The following is a 2,791-nucleotide window of genomic DNA, read 5'->3' on the forward strand; positions in this document are numbered from 1 at the left end:
TATTGACCAGCAAAGGGTGCGGAAGGGTTGCTCTTTGGGAGGATGGAATTTTTTTTTTTTTTTTTTTTTTTTTTTTTTTTTGGGGGGGGGGGGGGGGGGGGCGCAAAGAAAGAAGCAGAATTTTGAGTTTTGAAAAGCAAAATGATAAAATTGAACAGAAAGTGTGAAGGGTCAAGCAAAATGAATGTACCAAGTCTTCCACTTGTTGTTTATTCCAGGAAAGGGAAAATAAAAACAGAGCCCACCACCCATTAATAATTTAGCAATTCACCAATCACCGGTCACCACCACTTGTTACCAGATTCAATAAATATAAAATCGCACGTTGATATTTGTAGGGCCAAGCAACATTAATCCAATGTCCGGTAAATGCTGAATAAAGAGAAAAATGGAATGTATCTGCTACGGACCTTCGCTTTACAAGTCTTCAAAGTCATAATAATTACTTTATTTTTTGAATTAATTTCCATGCTAAAACGAAGACTTAAAAGTACACTACAATTTTTTATAATCACAATGATAATTCTGACTATCATGTTATATTAATATGGTGTCAAAATAAATTATGACAAAGTTTTAGTCCAATATAATAAATTCGACTTATTTATTAAATATATATATTTAATAAAAGAATAACACAATTAATATGTTATCAATCAAATAGAAACTCTAATGTGAAAACAAAATCGGCCCCCACCATCATCAACAATTTAGCAAGCTTCACTTTATTACACTACAAGTGAAAACAAAAACAGCCGCTACCACCATCAATAATTTAGCAAGCTTCAAATGCTTGTGCTTGTCTGCTTGACGAACTGGGCATGGGTGGACCAGGCATCATTGAGCAATTCCAAAAAAATTTTAAAAAAATATCAGTGTCCAGCAAAGAAAATTCATCTTTTGAGAGATAAATTAAACATAAATATTTAGATGTTTCTAAATGATTGAATAATGATATTATTGGTATTTATAAAATTTTAAGATGCTATAATTATGTGGGGGACATATATTTATGGTTATAGAAAATGGCGGTAAAAATGGTACAAATCTAATATAATAAAAATGTATAAATTGTAGTAAATTAATGTTTACTTCAACGTACGTTATAAACATCGCTTTCCTTAATACGTTATTTGCTCCCATCGATTGAGTTATGCATATGAATTAAGTAAATATGCATCTAAGATACAATAAAGCGTTGATTTGTTTGTTTACGTTGTACATCAATGAAAGCAAACATGAATATTCTTGAATGTTATAAGCCTAACAAGAATTAATATATTATTCTTACAAAAAAAATATATGTTAGATATTTGATGCATAAAAAATAAATGTTAATCGATGAAATTCTTTTGAAGAAAGAGGACTACAAAAAAAACGGTGTAGGATCATTTTATTCATGTCTAATTGACATTTATTTTTTATGAATGTAGGGGTATTTTGGTAATTTTATGGACACAAGCGTTATATGTTGTGGATAGATGTTCGTTTTGAACTACAATGCGTGTGGTTAGTCGTATTTCACATTTATGAAAAGTAATTATGTTGTTTCCTTGATTAGGAGAAACTGCGAATGAGAACCAAGCCGTTGATATGAACAATAGTCGAGTTTAAGTATTGTCACTATGAGTGAAATATGCAAACCCATTTTCATATTTTATTATGATTTTAGAGTGTAGTAAACCACATTTGCAAAATAAGATCTTAATGCTCTAATTTAATGATTTCTAGAATAAATTTGATTTACGTATTGGTACATTATTAAAAAATTTATGATTATTGGTTTTCCCTATCGATTTTGAGTAATGCATAATAGTACTTTGAGGAAAAGAAAAGTAAATTTAATGTTAATGGAAAGAAAAAAAAGACTTAATGTACGATTAAAAATGTGTCATTTATGTGTATAAAAATTTGTTATTAAAATCATGAGACAATACCCTCTCCATCTAGTTACAATGATACAGATAAGATGAGAGCCCTTTGGGGCCCCTCTGAACACATAGAGAGATTAATAGGTTGTGTTTTTTAGCGCTTTTGCCTTTTGGAGGCTTATGCATGTTGTATGATAATAAAAAAGATTCAAGATACAGATAAGATAGAGGCCTTTGGGTCTGTCTAAGTGCACATAGAAGCTTTGGATCGTGTGCTTGGGTGCTTTTGTCCTTTAAGGACTATTTTATGCATGCAGTATGATGAGATATGATGATATATATGAGATAGCACTTCATTGATCTATCCTTTGTAGCTCCAGGCATGACAATGCCCGAATAGTATGTCATTGCACTGCCCATATGAGGTCCAGGTACGACAAGATCATTTACTTGTTTAGTGACAATTTAAGAATAAAGTATTCTATGTGATCTTTTGATGTGTATTACGTACAGTATAATGTATTCTTCAATGACAATTGTTTGATTTAATATAGAAGCATCTAATCCACCAAAGGATAGACAAGGGACTTGACATGAAAATAAATACAGACACAAACATAGACATTTACTCCTCCAATGATTGTTTCAATATCTTTTATTCTTGATATTTGCTCACTTTTACAAAATATAAATCTGCTAGTAAATTTTTTGTACCTTAAACAGTTTTATGACTTGTGAGAAAAAAACTATTTAAAAAAAAATATTGCAAAGAAAAATAAAAAAAAAACTGCTAAAGAGATAAAATAATGTCAGAATGCTGACAAAAATAATGTTAAAATTAACTCGTTTTAATGTGTTGACAATTGAGTGATTACAATGAGCCCGACTCAAATATTATATGACTATATTCAACTAGATCA

The sequence above is a fragment of the Citrus clementina genome, unplaced genomic scaffold, assembly GCF_000493195.1.
Source record: "Citrus clementina cultivar Clemenules unplaced genomic scaffold, Citrus_clementina_v1.0 scaffold_5, whole genome shotgun sequence".
Taxonomy (NCBI): Eukaryota; Viridiplantae; Streptophyta; class Magnoliopsida; order Sapindales; family Rutaceae; genus Citrus; species Citrus x clementina.